Below are 21,988 nucleotides of genomic sequence, written 5' to 3'. Positions count from 1 at the left end.
ATTGAATTTGCTGGGTTATTTTATTCAGGACAACCTGATATCCGGTGGGCCCCTGGACTCCAACACTTTGTCTATTCTAATCTGATCAGCCTATACGAACAGCCACATTCCAACAGCTCCATAATATTCAGACTATATGGATAATATACACAAACACACGTACATCTGTAGCGATATGCATCTCACGGCATATGTGTGGGTGTGTGGTCTGAAGAAGACCAGGGGTTGACAGGTCCCAGGTGTCCAAGGTTGGGTCTACAGGCCCTAGAGAGTTGGAGAGTGGCACCTCTCCATGAGGTTCAGCTGTTCTTTCGCCATGCCTCAGGCCCAGTGAAGATCTCTTTGATGGGCAGAGACAGACACCTGCGGGCCCTGCACCCACAGGACCTCTGGATGTCTGACTCAGACACCGTGCCAAAATCACTCACCTGACACACCTCAGGCTGTCAATGTTCAATGGTGATGCAAACAGAAATAAATAAGAATGTGGACACCCACAGAAGTTTATATAGATGGTGCTGTGGCTTAGCAGTACATGTTCACTGAAATGTTCCTTGGTTTACATGTGGGAAATGTGGTTTTGAGTTTGGCCTGAAAAACTCGCATGTAGTTGGAATTATTGGTTCTACCTCTTTCAACTATTTTATTAAAATATTGTATTTAAAAACATTATTTTTATTTGTACCATTATTTAATGTGTTTTTGGATTGCTCTGCTGACGAAACACTGCAAAAAATATCTTCTATCTTCTACTACTCGCATGTAGTTGGAATTATTGGTTCTACCTCTTTCAACTATTTTATTAAAATATTGTATTTAAAAACATTATTTTTATTGGTCTTATTTTTAATTAAATAATTTATTATTTTATTAAAGTATTTATTTTATTAATATTATTTTTTCTCATTTATTATGAAATGTCTTAATTTATCAAAGTTGATATTTATTTAATTATTTATTTATTATTTTTTTACATGTATTTTATTTTTGATGAAACATATTTTAAATGATTTCTTCTCTTCTTGTTCTTCTTCAAATTTATATTAAAGCATGAAAGACATACATATAGATGTACACAACATATAAAAAGCTTTATGTGTGTCTCATAGATCTTATTCAGAGCAACGTCATGACAGCCATTAAAAGACCTGATAACTTTTAATTTTCCACAGCTCATGTTGCCTGTAGTTTTTTGTCTACTGAAACTTCTTAGAAAGATATTTTTTGCAGTGTTTCATCAGCAGAGCAATCCAAAAACACATTAAATAATGGTACAACCCACTTAAGAGATGTATGCCTGTCCCTCACAGCCTCGCTTTCATTCCTGATAAAAATCAAAGATGGCGCTGCTGTGTATAAGGTCTGTTGGTCCACACACTCAGTGGCCTCAATTTCACACCCACTAGATAAAAACACCCACATTCAGAGGTCAGTTTCCGTTTAATGGCGAAATTGAGCATTATGTAAAGGTCCGCGCTGGATACGAACCCCTCTATAGGATCGACGGATCAAAAGCTGAGCTCTGAAAGGCCACATTGATGAATGCGGCTGCTTTGTCACTGCACACACTCTGTGGCTTCTGCTGCTTTTGTGCCGAGTGTGTGGGAGAGATAGAAGGCAGAAGATTGATTCAGACCTGTTGCCTTGCACCTATGCGAGGGCTATTGTGGGCATAGGAATGAGAGGCCTTCTCTGCTTAACACTTTGATTGAAAGCGAGGGAGCTCCTCTGTCAGGTAGCTGAAAGCCTGTGACTGATCTCTCTGTTGGCTTGGGGCGTGGCCAGCTTTGATTGACAGTTGGGTTTCTATAATGGGCAGACTTCTCTTCTCAGAGGGCTGACAGAGTGAGACATTAACGTGTGGCTGACATTCCCTGCTAAACACTCAATGGGCGTCATCTTTGTTGCGGTACAAGTCCTATTCTAAGTGTGACTAAGAACTAGAAGTGGCCTGTCTGGCTAATGTGTTGTTGTGTCATGAAGCAGTTTTGGCACTAACTGTTTTTTAAAGGATACTCAGACACACTTACAGACCCACACACACATCTCTCTTTCTTAATCAGTGGTGAACAGTTGGGTTGAGTCCACACTAAGTGCCTTCGTCACCCGTGTCATCGTGGTGGTCCTGTTCCCCATGTCTCCTCTCACGTCAGACTCTAATTAGTAAATAACTCATTAGCATGAGGTGATTAATCACTCACTGGAAGGGCCTGTGGGTGACAGGCTGCTGAAATGCTGTTTGCTTATGTGTGTGTGACTTTCATTTCACTTAAGAGCAGTATTAAGGAGTCAAGGGATATGGGTTAATGAAAGAGCAAAGGAGGAGGTTTGTTCTTATCTCAAAGACAAGATTTTCTTCCAAAATAAGTTTTAAATAAGAATTTGTCTCGTCATGAAAGTGTGTGCATGTGTCATCCTCATACCTATGGCTTTGCACTAACAAAGTTTACAGTCGTCATTCATTCATTCATTCATTCATTCATTCATTCATTCATTCATTCATTCTGTCTGAACATGAACCATGATGTATATACTGTAATTATTCATTACCCTTGACTATAAGGAATCCAGGGTTGGCTGGTTAGCATGGTTCAGTTTACTACTGTATTGTCTTATTTTGGTGTGTGAATCCATTTTACTTGCATCAAAAACTCAATACTGATTCATACTCAAAAATCAAAGATTTCCATTACTATTTTTTTTTTATTAATATATCCCATATTATTAAAAATAGTGAATGGAATCTTGTAAAACAACACCATGTAAAAAGTAATTTTGTATTCTGGCAATTTTTCTTTTATATTATATTATATTATATTATATTATATTATATTATATTATATTATATTATATTATATTATATTATATTATATTATATTATATTATATTATATTATATTATATTATAACCTTTTTTTTAATTGCTCACATTTATGCATTATGTGATTGGCTAGAAAACCGAGTGGCTGTGAACAAAGACAGAAGTATTCGAACTTTACTTTCTTGAGGTCATGCGCCAGCTGAGAAACAAACATTGACATGATTAGGAATGCCAACGGATATCTTTCTCCAGGTAGTACAGACTTCCTTAGTATATATTTACATACCATAGTGTTATTATCTCTTACATCACTGTACCATGGTATTTATATATAAGAGCAGAAGTATATGACCTGATTCAGACAGACCTGGCTTTCCTTCGAACCTCGGAGCTCTTGTGAAACCAGAGTGAGTGCTCAATGAGACGCCATTTTGACTGACCCCATGTCCTCTACCTCCAGCTAGATCATATATTTTCCTCCTCACATATACTCTCTCTTCTTGCTAGTTTGCTTTTTTGTTCAGTCTTTTTTCTCTTTTCTCTCTTCAGTCTCGAAACTGTCTTTGTTTCTTGTCTAACCTCCACCTTCCCTAAAGATTAGTATGTGTATAGAAGTGTGCTATAACCTGTGTTCATGGGACAAAGACAAAGGAAGTGAAGGAGAGAGATGGATTCAGAGAGACGGGGAAGAGCTGAAAGCTACCGCCAAAGATAGTTGCATAGAGATGTTGATTCCCCCTGTGACTCTCTCCCTCTCTCACTCTCTCTCTTAACTTGTTAAGGGTAGAAGCTTCATCCAGCTGCTCCATCCCTCTGGTCTCATATAATCTAGTCCTTCTGCTCCTGCTGAAGGATCCTCAATTACAGACTCATAATTCTGCCTCCTCTAATGTCACAGAAGGCCATCCATTAATCTATGTCTTAATCTGCAAGACGTCATCCACCTCGTTCCAAGTTTTATGAGCCTGTTAGCATTTGTGAGCTATTGTGTCCTTGCATGGGGTTAAGCCCGGTGCACACTGTGATTTTTGCCATCTGATTGTAAAAGATCCATTTTGTCTAGGAAAAATTGCCAGTGTTGGATTGCTTAGTGCAATCAGATGGGTTAGGGTTTTGAAACTGAGACCTGGGGACTCTCAGGGATCTGCAAAATATTTGAGGGAATTTTTTTTTTTACAAAATTATTATTTTTAGAGTTGTCAAAGTTAATGTGTTCATATAAATGAAATATGTTACAAGGAATAATTTAAAAAATTGCTTTAGTACAGTACAAAAGCCAGTTATTTAATTTGAGTTTTTGCAATGTCTCACTTTTTTCCTCACACAGTATAAATTAGTTTTTATCACACTCTTTTTAAAGTTGAAAATATATACAGTAACCATCTTTATGTTTTAGGAAGGGGGTCCTTCACACATATACCAGACACAACATCTGCAGCATTAGCTCCGTGGTTTTTTGTGGTATCATTTCAATTTCATGTGTAAATGAACATGTCAGAACGGACTTGGACTGGTGAGTTAAAACACCCAGTTAATGCTGGCAATTGTGACTGAAATCTTAGTTAAGCTTTAAAAGACTGTTGATGTGGCATATTACCACACTTTGGCTTTTACCTACAATCTCATTGGGGTCACATTATACAATTTGACAAACAACAATCATAAAAGACAGCAAAAATTACATATCCAACTTTGGTGAACTGGAATGTCAAGTCAAGAATTTCTGTTTGTCACTCCTCTTTAGGCACTTTTATTTTATCTATGTTATGGGTCAGTTGAGTTATTTGTCTGACAGTCATTTTCCAGGGAGGCTGAAATGTTTGGTTATGAAATTTGAAAGCTATGATTATGAATGCTTGTGTATCTTAATTCTTTATTCTTATCACCAGCTGTTTGTCTGTATCGATATTTCTCACTAACATGACGCTTTACAACAGAAGATGGTCTGCCTCCAGTCATATGTGCATATTGTTTTGACTCAGTGGCTTTGTCACTCTTGTAATTGTTCATGACTAGCTTCCCGCTGCTGTGTGCACATGATTGGCCTTCTCGAGTTGTTGCCATGGCAATGTTGCCTTGAGTGACAGGCTTGGAGGCAAGTTTGGCAAATGACGACTAAAGCTGGCCACTATTACTAACTGGTTTCTCAATGATGACCTGCTGGTCAGTATACCAGTACCTGAGACTGTCAGGACTACATGAGTAGGCATAAGTCATCCGAAATGAGTGTTGATGTGTTTGTTAAAATCAAAGCTTGTGTAAATGCTTGTTAAAAAAAAAAAAAAGCTTAAACCAGCCTAAGTTTGGTGTGCTGGTCTCAGTGTACAGTAGCTGGTCTCCCAGACTGGTTAAGCTGGTGTTTACTTGGGCGAGCAGCTGCAAAATGCTCAAAACTCCTCTAAAACCAGCCAGACGAGCCTGGGAGACTAGCTAAAATCAGCAAACCAGTTTAGACTGGTTTAATACATCTCTAGTAGGTTTGTCGGATGCAGTTGTAGACTTTCATACTTTTGTGCAGTGCAAATATGTATGTGATGGCATTCTAAAGTCCATACACTAATAAAAAACAGTTTGCATAAATACATTGATATGGCACCAATAAATTTGCAATTATAGTCGGCAAGAAGATTTCTGTAATCTCTACATATCTACATATAGTGCAACGGCTACAATCAGTCTTTATGTCCTTCCTCATGAGTAGAGGCGACCCAGATGTCAAAAGTGCCTAGCACAGCGTTTTGCAAGGTATGGGTCTCTGAGCATCAGACATCTATTTTCCCAGAGAAAATTTTTCTTGGTTGATACTTTTTCTGGGTTTTTTCATTGCCGGTAGCCTCCCCAGGGGCTTCCCAGGAAAGGTTAACTAGTCTTTTCTTAAGCCTTCACCGGATGACAAATGGCTGTGTTCAACCCACGGGTCCCTTCGCTGCCCATCCCGTACCTCCTTTAGCTCATTCACATTCACTTCCTCTCACCCTGGGCCAGAAGAAAGAGGGCAAGAGATGAATGGAGAGATGAAAGAACAGTGAGATAGTGGGATGTGTGTGATGTAAACGTAGTGTGATGGAACTCACAGAATTGTGAAAGCTGATCCACCCTTTGTTGTCTGACCTTGTCCTACTCTTCCTCAGCAGCCATAGATACTAGTCACTACCCATTCTCACAACTAAATCTAGTGTATGTGGAGTCTGTGATTTTTTTATCACATTACCAGGGCAGGAGCCATTTGCTGTGAGGCTGTGTCGCTGTGGAATGGTGCCACAAATTATTACAGGCTGTTATGACCCTGTCTAGGATGAGGCTACTACGTACACCGGAATAAGAATTAATTATCTTCTTGACTTTTTTCTTGACATCAGAGGTTGAGCTAGTCTCAGCCGTTGGCTGAACGTCTGATGAATATGGTACACAAAATTGGAAACACTTCAGGAGTTTCAAAGTCGACAACTGATTGGTTGAATTCTATTTCCGGGAGACGTGTGTGACGCTTTCTTTTACGGTCCGTCTGGAAAAAAATATGCCATGCCGCCAAACCTCCTTATGGAAGAAGCAAGCCGTTGTGTTTACAACTGTGACAATGAGCACTTAACGGATCAACTAAACGCTGGATTTTCAAAAGTATGTGAAGTACTGTATATAAAGTTCATAGACTCTTTAAAATATGTCCAAGAGTTTTACTCACCAGTCTGTTATTGTAGGGACATCGACGTTGAATTTTCACGTCCCTAAACAAGATGCGGAACACAAATAACATGATTGGTTGCTACATGTCAGTCAGATGGCCTCTGGGCGGTCCTTGGCCAATGAAAACTGCTATGGAGTCCAGACCTTCAGACTGATGGCAGAAGGTCTGGACTCCATAGCAGTTTTCATTAGCTATGTGAGAGTAGGTTTGAGCATACACCAAAACAACAAACCAAAACATATCTTCAGAACAAACCGATCAAACACACTGTAAATGCAAACATGGTATTTAATTAAAAATAGTAAACTGACCTTAATCATTTTTTTTCTACCTGCAATTAACACTCGCTTTTAGTAAGTTACTTGTACTTTGAGGTTGAAGAATCATAGCAGCTCAGTAGGGCTGGGTATCGTTCCAAAAATTTCGATACCAATACCGATACCGATACCTTGATTTCGATACCGGTTCCTGACCGATACTTTTTTCGATACCAATTTTATGAAATCCATTTTAACAAGATTACATAACACATTACCTCAGAAAAACTTTGGTTTTATTTTTTCAGTTTGACTCGTGCTCCTTAGCCAGTGCACAAAGGAACAACATTTTTTTTTATAAAGAGCTCATGCTCACCAAAGGTGAATTTGTTTGATCAAAAATACAGTAAAACTTGTAACATTGTGAAATAGTATTACAAAATGTAATTTATTCCTGTGATGTCAAAGCTAAATTTTCAAAATCATTACTTCAGTGTCACATGATCAGTCAGAAATATGAAAACAATGGGCTGCTTAATATTTTGGAAACTATGATAAATTTTTTCATGTTTCTTTGATGAATTCAATTTTCAAAAGAACAGCATTTATTTGAAACAGAAATCTTTTGTAACATTACACATGTTTTAAGGTCATTTTTGATCACTTTAATGCATCCTTACTGAAAAACAATTCTGACTAACCAACAATTTTTTTGAACGGCAGTGTACACTCATGTCATGTCATCTTCTTCCGCTTAGTGTACACTCTGTAGGTTATTATTGCAATATAAACACAGTCAGAGTGACAACAATCTACAACAAGGTATCTCTTCATTTACCAGTCGAAGACGAACCAACTTTCTGCTCTTATGTTTACTCCGTGCACTGTCAAGGGCTTCATCATATCTGTCGCATATTGAGCAACTTTAGGCGTGTCGTTGTGCATTTCATATGTATTTGTTTGAGCACTGACGTTGACGAGTTAACCCCTTAGGTATCGAAATCTGGTACCGAACAAGAAGTCATTTTTCGATACTCGATAGTATCGAGGCAATTCGGTCGGTACCTAAAAAGTATCGAACTCGGTACCCAGCCCTACAGCTCAGTCTACTTGAGCTGGATTCATTTAGAAAAAGTAAGTTTATGACCTGTGGGCATGCGCAGATCTGTCCTCTCTATGCTAGACGGCAATATATGGCCACGCCAAGACCCGCCCTTGAATAGCTGCTATTGGCTGAAGGAGAAAACCGTAATTTTAAGCCACCATTTTGGTGATCAGTGTTTCTTTTAGTTGGGCTCTTGACCCTTATATCATTAATTTTAGATTTTGTTTGGCTGTACCTGAGTTACAACAGCCAGATGAACAAATAGAAAAGGTGATCTGATGCTGTTGGTTGTGTTTTAACATAATCTGTATTTCACAATCATTTGACCTGATTCACTGAACTCATATAGAGCCCAATTGCTGAGTTAGGTTTACTTTATTAATTATAGCAGCACTGTCCTGGTACAGCATATTATTTTTAGCCATTTCAATGAAATCCAAATAATCAAATAAATAATAATAAAAAAAACTCTTTTTTTTATGTAGGTACACACAGACATCAAGAATTAGTGTATGAATCTCAGCAATGGTGACAAACAGATCACCTCTGATCATAAGCTCATTATTTATTCATATAGCAATGCATGATGGGAGCCATGAATGAGTTTTGATTGGTTGCACCCAGAATGTACTGCAACATAGCAAATATAATTGTCACCATTGTTGAGATTCACAGGCTGATTCTTGATGTCAATGTGTCTAAAAACTAAAAAAAATGATTATGGAAACTTTTAAGAAATTTGAAATATTATGCTGTACAAGGACAGTGCTGCTATAATTAATAAAGTAAACCTAACTCAGAAATTGTTTTTTTTTTATTATTAAAGGTGAACTTGCAAAATGAGTGAGCAATGAGTGAGCTGAACTAAAAGTGTTAAATTGTAGGTATTTAGTAATTCTAAGTGGGGTTAAATTTATATCAAGCAATCCACACAAAATGAAAAAAATAGGTTAACACTAAGCATTGCTATTAAGTTACATGAACAAAAAAATGTGCTAGTGGTACTACCTGATTTATTACTACACACTTAAAATAAACACACTTTTCTAACTCACCAATCCTAAGATTACTTTGCTTAATTTTTTTAAGGCAATGAGTTTGCATACTTTTTCAAGTCAACTAATTACATTTTACAGTGCACTCTGGAACTGCATGACAAAACTGACTGGCTGATGGCACCACAAAAACTCTCTTTCCCTATAGCAACTGTAATGAGGTATGATGTAAGAGATCGGGGAAAATAAAAGTTCATTACATTCTTTTAAGAGTGTTTCAAAAATAATTACTGGTTTCTAGATACTGGTAAATCTTCCACTATAATGCAATTAAATATTTGTCACAACATAATTTAATTGTGTACCTAATCAGTTTTTTTGTGACTGCTTGAAAATATTTAGAATGAACAAACTGAACAGTGGATTTGTAGTTCTCAGCTTGATTTGTGTAATTACAAAATTGTTATTTTGTAATATTTCTTTGTTTTTGAGCATTTTGAGCGTGTGTGTGTGTGTGTGTGTGTGTTTGTGTGTGTGTGTGTGTGTGTGTGTGTGTGTGTGTGTGTGTGTGTGTGTGTGTGTGTGTGTGTGTGTGTGTGTGTGTGTGTGTGTGTGTGTGTGTGTGTGTGTGTGTGTCTGTGTGTGTGTGTGTGTGTGTGTGTGTGTGTGTGTGTGTGTGTGTGTGTGTGTGTGTGTGTGTGTGTGTGTGTGTGCGTGTGTGAAAATTAAATCCTGGGAGAAGAGAAGAAAATTGTAGTATTTACTGTTCTGCTATGAGTATTTCTGTTCTGATTATGCATGTTGCTTTAATGAGAAACTACTTTCCTCTTTACATGTCCATGTATTATATAAAAAGTTACATTTAACATTAATTTTATTGGACCCACATCCCGTTCACACTATGAAAGATAAATACAAAGCTCTGTAATGTCAAGTCAACTTTATTTATATAGTGCTTTTTACAATACAGATTGTCTCAAAGCAGCTTTACAGTAATAACAGAAAATGAATTCAACAAAGATTGTTTTGGCTGTACAGCAGCTCTAGAAGAAAGTAATTGTCCAGTTTAAGTAAATTCAGCACTGATTCATTTCTGAGTGTAAAACTCATTAGTTATTAATATTAATTAAACTCTACATTGGTCTTTAACTCAAACGCTTGCAGTCAAATCATTCTCTATAGGTCACAGCTGATTGGTTCTACTGTGTCAGTAGCCAATGACCTCACATGCTCAACCTTCAAATACTTGGTTAGTATTTGCCTTAGCAGTCATGCACTCTTTCAGAAACCCTCCACCTCTCCCCAGCTCCACATTTATTGATCTGCTACAGGTAATTCATGTACGCTATATTGTACAGAAGCAGCATGTCTTTCTTGCTCACAGCAGCGTGTCATGTATTGGCAGTAGCAAGTCCCGCACTTCTGTATTGGTGTCCACACCAAGGACGATAACAATTTGTTTATTATAAGCGCAATGCCATTTGCAGCTTTAAAGGTCCCGTTCTTCGTGATCCCATGTTTCAAACTTTAGTTAGTGTGTAATGTTGTTGTTAGAATATAAATAATATCTGTAAAATTATAAACACTGTAAAAAATTTGCTGTAGTTTTGCAGCTGTTTGCCAGTAACTTACTGTAGATTTAAATTTATTTTATTTACTGGCAACAGTTTGTTCAAAGTTAAATGAACATTAAACATTAACAAGTCTTTGTCTTTAAAGAATAAAATTATAAAATAACAATCTAATGCAAAGCATTCTGGGAACCAGAAATCTTCATCAACCTTTTTCTGTTTTTTTTCCTTCAGATTTTGGTTCCCAGAATGCTTTGCATGAGGATGTTATTTTAGTTTTATTCTGTAAAGATAAAGACTTGTTAATGTTTAATGTTCATTTAATTTTGAACAAATTGTTGCCAGTAAATAACATCAATTTAAATCTACAGTAAGTTACTGGCAAGTAGCTGCCAGTAATACTGTAATTTCTACAGATTTTTCTAACAGTGAAGCTCAAAGTTCAATGCCAAGTGAGATATTTTATTTAACAGAAGTCGCCTACATCGAACGGCCCGTTTGGACTACATCCCTCTACTTCCTTCTTTAATGACGTCAGTAGAACAGTTTTTTGACTAACCTTCTCCCACAGGAATGCTCCCTCAACTCTACCGAAATTCGTTTATGTACTTGCGCACTCTTACGGTGATTTTCTGAAGTAAAACTGACGCTTCATCTTTTGTGTGATGTACAATAAACTTTATTAAACTCATCAGTATATGTTTGATCATCATTCGGACCTGGTCCGAAACAGCAGACTTGTAGGCTATTAATAAATAATGGATACATACAAGCAGATGACAAATACGTTATAATAACCGTAATTAAACTACTAAACTATACCTGTTCCATCTCTATACAGCACTCTGACTCTGTAGGCATTATTGTCCGACTCGAAATGAACGCCGTTACTGAGAGTTTCTGATATTATCATCATTCCGTGAGATGAAATTGTCCTGAGAGACTGAGCGCGAGCTCATGAAGCTCCGCCCCCCTGGGTCATCCAGCAGCAGCTCATTTGCATTTAAAGGGCACACACTCAAACAGCGCGTTTTTCTGAGCCCCAAAAAATGACAATTTAAACATGCTGTAAAAAATGATCTGTTGGGTATTTTGAGCTAAAACTTCACATACACACTCTGGGGACATCAGAGACTTATTTTACATCTTGTGAAAAGGGGCATAATACGGGACCTTTAAATACACCAGACCTTAAAAGTCAGAAGGATTCTGATTGGCTGTCAGAGTTTTTATCGTAGTTTAAAAAAAATCTTTATAAAAGTGATTTCAGTGATATCGTTCCTTTGTGTCATTATTGTTATAGCTATGGTATGTGCTTTCCCATTCTTACAGACTTAGAACAAGTATTCAAACTTAGTTAGGACAATAACTAAGTTAGATTAACATTAACAAAGTTATGTTAGCATTCGCATAAATGCACAATAACGTTCTGTTGATCGTAAGTGTGGACTGTGTCAGGTAACTCAGATAAATGGAGGACTCAATAGCGGTGACAAACGTGAAAAGTTGATCAGTAAACTTTGTAACACAAAATAAATGCAAAAATAAACGATTCACAGTATGGTGGTTCCCGTGCGCTCCGCACACAGACAGAGGAGACCCTCGAGAGGAAATTAGCACAGGATGACCACAGAAAGACGGGCCCCAAGTCCAGCAAGCAAGATAGTGCTGCTACAGACTCCTCGTCTTAGGTTCCTGAGCACAAATAACATACAGGTAAGTAACTGAAGTAACACACATGAAAGTGAGCACAGAACATGAGACAGACACACAGCAAAGATAGTGAGCAACTGACAACAAGAGGTAGACACAGCTGGAAATATAAAGAGTAAGGGAAATTAACAACAGGTGGAGGAGATCAGCTTGTGATTGTGCACACAGTGCTACCAGGCAGCACAGATTGCTCAATTCACAAGCTGCAGAAAATGACAGGACCATGACAACAGAGAAGAACCAGTGACACACACTGACCCGTGACACACTGCAGTTATGCTGTCTTTTACTTTAAATCCTCAAGCTCTTTAAAATCAGGTGGGTTCTGATTGGGTATCAATGTGTTTATCTTTTATCAGCTGGGGAAAAAAAATCGTTCTAAAAAAGTAATTCTAACTATATACTCGCCTGCGCGAAAACAAGTTTCAAAAAACAAAAAGATGGAGATCTTTAAGTTATGTAGTTCAAACTAGCTACAAATTACTGTTGCTTACCTCCAGTTCGTGTTGCAAAATGGATTAACCATTACCCACGTCTTCCAAGCCACCTGCGATGTACACTTTGCCTCTTTTATGAATTTGTTAAACAATGTTTTTGAAATAAAGCTGGTTTTAATTTTCATTGATGAATTATTGCAGTGTTCGGACATATTATAGACTGTTAAATATGCCTATAATTCATTGTAATCGACCTAAATGTTTTAGACAATTTTCAATGAGGAGGAGTAAGCTTCTATGTAATATTTTCCTCACCGCGCGTTGGTTATGCGGTGATGCACTATGAAATTATTGCGTGGCAATTTAATTATAATAGCCTATCAATTTAATAATAAAAGTAGCCTTCCCTAATAATAATAATTGAATACATAAATTGGAAATGCTAAATCATCTTGATATTGATAGCTTATGCTTGTTTTGACAATATCTCTGGATACATGATATCGTCTACAGGCGCAACCCAGCACGAGGGTTTATCGCGCTGGTTCGCGCATATTTCACACGTATAGTGTGAGCAGTGAAGTCATCGCTCGACGTATAGTGTGAGCACATAAATCCTGAGCTTTGGCTTTACATCGCATGCGATCTACTCGTTCAGTGTGAGTAAATACCTTGCTGAAATCGCACAGACATCGCACAGTGTAGGCCTATGCCCGCCTTTAACTGTTTAATGATTTAGCCCAGTTCATTAAAGGCTGTTTACTTTAACACGTGACTGCCTTGGAGTATTTAGTCTACATAGGCCTGGCTGCAATACTTGTCAAATTTCTTTCAGAAATAAGTTACGTGTACAGTAAGCATGTGTACACGCGTGTGAGTAAGTGTGTGCATCCACGTCTGTTGAAAATGACGGATGGCACGGTCGCTGGAGCCGTCAGGTGGAAGGTTATATGCGTGTGTTTGAGTGCAGCATGCGTTTTGTATATTTAAGCTGAGAGGTGTAAGTGCTGTGCTCTTTTTCAGCTCAGCAGGTTGGAAGCCTTTAGGCTGAATAGCCTTTAATACTGCAGGAAGGCTCTGTCTGCATTGATTACAGAGCCTCAGACTGGACGCCAACATCGTCCATATCTGCTGCTCCGCACACCAGTCGCTGCTCCGCATCACAGCTCAGGGAAGACAGGTGCTATTCTACTGAGGTCAGGAGAAGTGATTACACGTGGAAATTCTTCCTCTTTAGTGCATTTTCTTCTGCCTGAATCTGTTTCTTCTGGAAATTCAATAGTTTGGCATTGAATCTTTTTTTACTCTCTGGCCCATTTAAATACATATTCTGCATTCAATACAAGTTAAGCTCAGTCGGCAACATTTGTGGCATATTTTTATTATCACAAAAAAGTCATTTTCACTAGTCCCTCATTTGATTAATTTTTTCTTTTTCTTTCTTTCTTTTTTTTTTTGCAATAAAGCACAAATCAAGGTTACGATGAGTGCTTACAATGGAAGTAAATTGTGCCAATATTTGAAAGATTTAAAAGCAGAAATGTGAAGCTTTATAAAATTGAATTAATAATAAAAAAATGGGCTGTGGTTCTCAAAAAGGGGGTCACAGAATGACTTAACATTATTATTTAATAACTGTAAAATGTGTCAAATTTCTTTAATTTTAACTTTCAACTGTTATTTTGTTGTTTAAAGAACATGAAATCACAGAAACAATTGTGGTTAATTAATTTAATATATGACTCCTTTCTGTAAAAAAAAAAAAAGTTTGAAACAAGCAGCTTTGTCATAATATATGCAGAAGATACTGCAGGAAATATTACATTTTATTTGAGGGTCCATTGAAAATTGTCTTGGACAATAATAATTAATAATAATTTGTTACATTTATATAGCGCTTTTCTGGGTACTCAAAGCGCTTTACATGGAAGGGGGAATCTCCTCAACCACCAACAATGTGGGGCCTGCGAGTCAAAAAGGTGGAGAACCATGATTTTAGGGTTTGGGGCATTGCGGTTTCATTCTTTTTTTTCTTTTCCACACTAAAATCTTGCTAACACACTTTTACACATTGTGGCTAGACTAAAAGTATTTTAATGTTAACAGATTGCCCCCGTTCACTGACTGTAAGTTTTCACTGTTGTTGATTGAGCTTAACTGGTATTGCACCATTGATTTGTTACAGGCTTCGTCTCTCATGACACTTAACAGTGATTGCAATAGCTCTAATGAAGAGTGGACACTGATAAAAGTCTGTTTGATAAGTTCTCTGTAATTTGAACACAATATGAGGGGAGTCTGATATGAACTGAGCACAGATGAATGCATCCAGCTGTCTGCACTTCTAGCAGTGTGGCCTTCCAAAACTGCTCTCTTCATTAGAGCTCTTGCTATGGGTGGGTGTTTGTGTGCGGCCAGATTGCTTATTATATGTACAGGATCCAGTCCCTCCCTACAGTACTGTGAGCACAGAGAGGGCAGAAGAGAGAGTCATTGGAGTAGATTGGCTCTTTGTCCAATCTGGAAGGGTCAAACGGCTCTAAATATAGAGGCGTTGCAAATATAGCCACTTCGGCTGGAGTGTGTGTGTGCTTGTGTGTAACTCGGTGACAGGAAGCAGGCAAGATTGGAACCAGGATGTGTTCTAGCTGATCTGTAACCCTGCCCTCTGTTGGACAGAGCAGGAAGTTCCATGGCCAGCTCCATTCTGAATGCACAGTATTGGAGGCTGTTCCCACACTCCCATACATAATTTGCTCTTGCATGCAGTCTGAACTTTGAGCTAGGCAGTTTTAAAGTCAATATAAAATCAAAATTTAACCTGTTTTCTTTCTTAATACACATTCCTAGTATTGTTTTTATTTGTCTTCATATCCTTTTATCAAAATGTAATCACTTCTTCCACCTTTGAATGAAGTGACTTTCCCTTTTTACTGACTTCACCTACTGTATGGCATTAAAGGAATAGTGAAAGTGATGACAGAATATTGGGGTACAGTATGCCTTTAATAATTGTAGTCTATAGGCAAAAGGTTGTATAGGCATTGTTTTAATCTGGTGTTCTAGGAAATGCCACCTTTTTATAATCTTACCATTAATGTACCCTTTTATGTAATCTTACCATTTTAATGTAGTAATTTAACTCTGGTTCAACTGCAAAGCATTTCTGTAAGATCACATAGTCAAGCATGGCACTAGCAAGTCAATGTCATGGGTTTCCCAGGGAAATCAGGGCCGCGTTTCCCGAAACCTTCTTAACGCTACGTCGTGCTTAAGTTACACCTTAAGCTGTACCTTATCATTAATTTGTGTTTCCCAAAATGTTCTTAGTTAAGTATACCTTCTGTAAGTCATACGTTCGGACGGTTGGTCTGGACCACTCTTAGCTTTACCTTATCACTGTTGCAAATCAATACGAATATAATCCAGATGTTTTAATACACCCAGACAGTGTTCAATTAGGCTAATTCAAGTGTTTTCATGCAAAGAATAAAATTGTCATTATACTAATTGTTGTTAGATTTTTAATTATATTATCCAAAGGTACATCAGCTGGCAAACCATTAAAGGCTTAATAGTCTATTTAAAGGGAATGATTGTGGTGGGGAGTTTGCTCAAACGCTCAAAAGCGAATAGTTGCGGAGCGCTTTCTAAGGCCAGTGAAAGCATAGGCTACTGTCAGTTAAGTCCTATTCGGATGCTAATATTGTTTCTCATGTGCTCGCCTGGTATTTTAAACATTTACAGGGGTAAGTCTGTGATTTTATTGCCTTCCGAATCCATAATGTCAGTGTTTTTTCTCACCCAACCCGCATAAAAATCCCTGGCTAAATTAGCCTACTGTTTTTTGACAAACAGGTCGTGTGGTAATTTAATTGCTGTCTAAATCCACATCTCTGAGTTTACAAGAAGAGATTCAAAATTCACTGTTTAAATCCTTTTTGATCACTGCCGAACACCGTACGTAAGATATAAACTTTTATTACTGAAATGCTGGAAAGAATTTACAAGAACAATATTTCATCGCAGCTCCACCTCAGCGAACAAAAATGGGAAAGAGAAGAAAGCACGAAAAAATTTGAGATGGTTATTATGGCAGCAATACATGATACATTTTTTAAATATGTAGGCTAGGCTATTATAGTTTGGTTTATTTTTTATAATATCCCATGAGTCCTAATAAATGCAATTTAAACTATTTCTGAAGTGCTTCTTTTATAAAGAACACAGCTTTCTCACATTACCGCAGAGAAGCAACCCCTGCATGAGTGAATAATTGATTTTCGAGCCATCTCTATCAACCAATTCAGCAGCATCGCCACAGACAGCACCTGGTAACATCGCACGTAAGAAGGTATATCTTAAGCAGCTTCCTAAGGTATGGTTCGGGGAACACGCCTAGAAATGGTATACCTTTAGTTAAGTTATAAGTTGAGAGTCTTCATAGCGCGCTAAGAGACAACGTTATCGGGAAACGCAGCCCAAGTCACATTTGGATAAAAATGTCTTTGAAATGTATTAATGTAAATTTAAAGGGACAGTTCATCCATTTACTCTCCCTCATACATTCCATATACACTTTTTATATTCCACAGAAGAAAGAAACTCATACAGGTTTAGAGCAATATGAGAGTGAGTAAATGATGAGAGAATTTGTACATTTCGCCAACACGTTAATTTGAGCTTTTTGAGACTTTTCGTTTTTTGGGTGAATTATATCTAGTAGTTAACATCATAAAGGTGTTTAAGGTTATCAGAAAAACATATAATAAAGGTTACAGCTATAATGGCAAATAATGATTTGAACATGAAACATTACCATTGGGATTCATCAACATGTTCTCAAGAGTAAACTTGACCTTTAACCTCTACTTAGTCAAAAGCCTCTTCAAAAGCAGGGTTATATAGGGAGGTCCACTGCAAACTCCTCATTCGAGTATGTAACGCCCACTTTTTATGATTCAGTGAATTCATGGGCTGTGTTTACACTGGCACAAACAAATAAGGTTTTTAGCTATCATCTTACAAAGATCAGATATTGTTGCACACATTTAAACACAAAAATCCTCAAGATCAGAATTGTTTCTGCGTCCGTTTCGAGTCACTTCCAAATATGGTTTTAAGTAAGATATATATATATATATATATATATATATATATATATATATATATATATATATATGATATCTGGACATATGACCTACGTCTAAACACGCATATCTGAATCCCATTGGAACTCTAACCCACCACAAGGTGAGGGAAACACATTTAACACTCTCAACTCTCTTTTATTGAGGTGTAAATTTCAATGTATTTTTTTACAAATTAAATACCTTTGTTACTGAAAGCTATGCTATATTTTTCAGCACCGAGGCGATAACGTCGCTGTTCTTGAACTAATTAAACTCGCAGCTTCACTATATAGAGTTGCTGCACAGAGAAAGGTGATTCACACAAAATGTGAAGGGCATTTTACGTTGACTTGAACTTTTTCTCAAGTTATATCTTGAGCTAAATCGCATTTTATTCTCATACCGCTCTTCTGGTGACATTTCATGCAGTTGTTTGCGCTGTCATGTAATGCAAATAAAGAATATCATCACATAGGCAGTGGTTGGGTTTTGTTGGGTGGTAATGTCAGAGGTGTGTGCGAGAAGTAAGAGAGCTTGCCTCTTCGGCTTGTGTATTAAAGCACTTGTTCTCAGCGTGTTTCAGTTCCAGATCATGTTCTGCGCTCAAGATCTGGAGCGGCTGCCAGATCCCCAATCTAACATTCACATATCCAGTGTTGTTTTGCGTGAAAGCATGGTGGTACAAGGTTATGTATTTTTAGCCACACGGATGCTTTTTAGTTCAGCGTGTTGTGTCAGCGCCTTTGATGCTGAAAGCCCTCCTCTCCAAAGCGACACTCTTGTGCATGTAAAGAAGTGAAAATCTGTCTGCCTGTGCACGTTAAAGAACGAATACTGACCGTTCTCGATGTAACATGGCTTGACACGTTCTCATCTCGGCTAGACGGAAGAAACATGCGCGATCTGCCTCGTTTTCTCTCCTCCTCTCTCTTTGATGAACATGCTTTGTCACATTCCCCCATCCTCACCCCTCCTCTCTCTCTCTCTCTCTCTCTCTCTCTCTCTCTTTTTGTGCTCCCCCGCACTCTTGTTCTCTCCCGCACCTCTCTCCAAACCTCTCTCTCTTTCTCTCATGCTCCGCAGCGATGCTGTATAATTCTCAGAGCTCAGAGTCTGTGCAGAGCTCCAGTCATGTGCAGATGTAGGATGGAACAGCCCTTTGTATTATTTTCTCCGCACTCGCAGAGAGATTGACAACAACTCCGTTTCCTTTCTCCGGCATTCATTCATTCATCCGTCCTTCTCTTCCGTACTTTAAGAGCTTTCCCGTCGGTTTGTGGACTAGAGCGGCGTGCGACCAGGAAGGTGGAAAGTGGCTGTGTGCCGTATGCACGCGTGTGTGAAGTTGTGTGAGAGAGGGCATACGGAGACAGAGAGGGCAGAACTGCTTCTCGTAGGTGGCTTCTGAAGCCCCTCGCCCCTGTGTCCCGGAGAGAGAGAGATCGCCTGGGGACCGCGTCTGACGGTTCGGAGAAGAGGAGAGGAGGAGATACGAGGCGAAGACTCGCGCTAGGAGCAATGCATCACTCAGGCAGCACCAGCAGCAGAGCTAAAGCCCTCTCTCAAGAGACCGGTAAGAGCTCTGCAGAACCGTGTGTGTGTTTTTTGTGTGTGTGTGAGAGAGTGCTACTGAACTGTGAAAGGTTGCAGATGAAACTGCTTCAGACCGTGCTGGAAAAACCAGCACATGTCATGTTTTGGGTACTGGTGGCTTCTTGGCTAGCTAAAAACTTCCTTCGTCAACCGTCTTCTCCAGAAGGACCAAGTTTTCCTGGTGAACATCATGGATGTGATGCTACCCCAACTGGACCAGCAACCAAACCAAACGAAAATTCAGGCTGATTTATTATTTTTTCAGCTGGGAAGCTCAATGTAGACGTCAAAGAACGCTAATCATTCTCGCTTGCGTGCCTCTAGCAGTCAGGAAACCACAGAAAACGGGGCATCCATTCATCTGAGAGCTTATGTTTCTTCTGTTTATGCTTTTTAGCTGCCAACTTCTTTTTTGTAGGTCTCGGTAGACACGCTTGGCACTTAAGATTTATGTTGGTTGACAGTAGTTTAGATGAGTGACGTTCGACTTATGGTGGCGAATGGATGCGCCTATGGTTGATTTGTTTCCTCCCTCTCATTTAATTATTCATGCATGTGCGAGTTTCAATATTTACAAGCCCGCAGTTTAGCCTAATTTACCTCCCTGAGTAAATGGACCAAATTGCCAAATTTGATCAAATTGGCATTTTGGCAATAAAAAAACAAAGTGAGCAATTTGCTGTGTTTTGACTGCTTTTTAATGATTTTTAGGTTAAATGCCGACCACGTTCAGGGTGGGAGTGCCTGAGGCAGGTTGTTTATAGCTGTCTAACTGAAACTGGCGTCTCAGATGATCACATGTGTCTGTTAGTAGCCATAAGTGAGATGTTTGGGGATCTCATGGTGTATTGGGGTATTGTTCTATTGGTCTGATTTAGTATTCTGGTGATCTCAAGTAACCAAGGTGACAGTTAAGATGTGAAATACCATTAGTTGTTAACTGTGTGTGAAACCTTAACGTGTGTGAATCATCATGTTTTTTTGTTTGAATGTGCATCCATCCTTGAAACAACAGAAATAAATAAAATGCAAAAAAAAAAAAATCTATAAAAATATTTTTTTTCCTTTGTTCTCTCACATACACACACATGTGTGCGTGCGAAAGCTCACAGCACTTTGATATCCGTTCATTTCTGCACCATATACGTCTCAGAGATTGTGTAAACAGACCTGACTAGAGAGGTGAAGAATACTGCGAGAAAGAGAATGAAAGGGTGAAAAGATAATAATAGCAGACCTGATGATAGATACAATTTAATTTAACCCAGTGCACAGGCTTGAGTGTAAATGTGTGCTTTTAGTTGTATACACAATCAGTGATGGCTACATGTAGGTACAAAGCACTGAGCGGCCCCTGATCAAGACCCCTAAATCACTTCTAGGCCGGACTGAACTGATAACGGTGCATTTTGAGGATTTTTAGTCCAGGGGCACACATTCACAGCTGACCTCAGCAAAACACACACACACACACACACACCACACACACACCACACTACACTTCTTACACTGCAAGCCGATGTAGAATTAAAGACAGAATCTCAGTTTTGGAAGAAGCAAGAGTGGATTAAGCGTTCCCTCGCTTTCCATCTATTTCTTCCTGTAGTGAGCTAGTTTAATGGGCCCTGGGTCTGTTGTGGAGCCATATGTCTGATGACAGCTCATTTGATCACACAAAACTAACTGTGAGAGTGATAGAGTAATCAAGAGATGGCGAAACTTAATTGGCTCTGTTTACCTCACTAAGTTGAGGCCTGTTTGTGGTGACGAGGACGCCGTCCATCAGGAATAGAGAGAGAGAGGGAGATTTTAATTGAAAATATGGATTCTATTAACCCTGCCGCCCAGGGCTCTCATTAGCATCTCATTAGTGTGGAGGAAAGGTAAGGAACAAATTCTATTATTGTTGCAATAGGTGGCGATTTTTCATTTACAAGGTCCAGAGTGTAAACGCAGCCACTTGTTCTGTCACAAACACCCCATATCAATAGAAACTCTCCGTGGAGAATCAAGCCACAACATGTTAGAGAATAAACATGCAATATGAGTAATTTTGCGCTGTTAAATATTACATCTATTTTTTCAGCAAATATCCGCACCTAACTGATCGGATTACCATTATGTGTAGATAAGGCGAGTGTGTGTGTATTTGGACATTTTCTGTAATCATTTCTAGTCGAGTTTTTATTAGCCAGAGGCCATGCACACATGCAGGGCATGCTGGGAGGCTTGTGGAGAGGGGAAAAGAGGAGAAGAGACAGCGTACAAGACTCATGCAGTCATTTGCACGCCTGGCGGTCGACAGACCTCCCTGCTTGTCTTGAGTCTCTAAAAAGCTCACCCCCCCACCAAAGCCATCAGAAAAATATGAATTCTAGAGCAAAAATATATCCCGTCATTTTCCAGCTCTGTTTGACATTCTCCCCTTATCCCCCCCTTATCCCCCCTCTCTCTCTGCTCTCCGTAACTCAGTCACCAGCCCCCCCTGCTGGACACTTGAGGTACTGCACACACACTCTGGCCTGCACCAGCAGCGCAGGTGGGCGAGTCACAGCACGTTTAACCCCAGAGCACAGCATCCACACTTCCCGAGCTTCTGTGATGACAGTGGGCGGAAATTGAAACGCTCTTTATTGTTTATTCCGCTCTGCTTTCTTTTTATTGTGTGTGTCACAGGAGC

The 21,988-nt window shown here is 38.7% G+C and overlaps 1 protein-coding gene across 1 annotated transcript in view; it reads left to right on the top strand.

The window, feature by feature from the left end:
- The first annotated feature begins 12,347 nt into the window (after positions 1-12,347).
- LOC308700339 (teneurin-2-like) overlaps positions 12,348-21,988 on the top strand; it is a 100,351-nt gene continuing 90,710 nt past the window's right edge. Inside the window, exons 1-2 of the mRNA XM_081381934.1 lie at positions 12,348-12,464; positions 13,607-13,779. The gene's annotated coding sequence lies outside the window, so the exon portion shown is untranslated. The remainder of the gene's footprint in view (positions 12,465-13,606; positions 13,780-21,988) is intronic.

The sequence above is a fragment of the Scardinius erythrophthalmus genome, assembly GCF_964197995.2.
Source record: "Scardinius erythrophthalmus genome assembly, chromosome: 13".
NCBI classification, from domain to species: domain Eukaryota; kingdom Metazoa; phylum Chordata; class Actinopteri; order Cypriniformes; family Leuciscidae; genus Scardinius; species Scardinius erythrophthalmus.
The sequence above is the reverse complement of the archived record's forward strand: the minus strand, read 5'-3'. Positions and strand labels throughout refer to the sequence as shown.